This window comes from Jaculus jaculus, chromosome 6 (genome assembly GCF_020740685.1).
Source record: "Jaculus jaculus isolate mJacJac1 chromosome 6, mJacJac1.mat.Y.cur, whole genome shotgun sequence".
Taxonomy (NCBI): Eukaryota; Metazoa; Chordata; class Mammalia; order Rodentia; family Dipodidae; genus Jaculus; species Jaculus jaculus.
Window position 1 is genome coordinate 155949687 of NC_059107.1, and position 569 is coordinate 155950255.

Consider the following 569-nt stretch of genomic DNA (forward strand, 5'->3'; position numbering starts at 1 on the left):
CGCCGGGGCGGATGCCGGAGGATTCGCGGGGCCGCCGGGCGCGCCAGCCTCTCCCGGCCCCGCCGCCGCCGCCGCCGCCGCCGCCGCCGCGCTGCGCTCCGCTCGGCCCGGCCGGGCTCAGGCTCTGGCCGCCGCCGCCGCCTCCCGCCTCCCTCCTCGCGGCCGCCCCCGCCGCCCGATCGCGCGCTCCCGCCCCGCGCGCTCCCGCGGCTCCCATTGAGCCCCGGGCCCGCCCGCTGATGTCATCTCCCCCCCCACCCGCCGCCGCCGCCGCCCCGGAGGATTTAAAGGGCCCGCGACCCCGAGATCGCGCAGCGTTCTCCCCCCCCCCACCCCCGACACCGACCCCCGGGAGGAGTCCCTGGGCCGGAGCGTGTGTGTGTGTGGGGGTGGTCCTGGGAACGCATGCAGGCACAGACACGGCCGCAAGCACCAGAGAGGACAGGGTGCGGGACGCAGAAAAGCTGGGTCCCCAACCTCTGATGTGGAGTTGTGCAGAAGGACCCCGCCTGGAGTGGGGGCTCAGTCCGCCTCGAGGTGCTCCGAGAAGGAGCCTGGGCCCAGACACG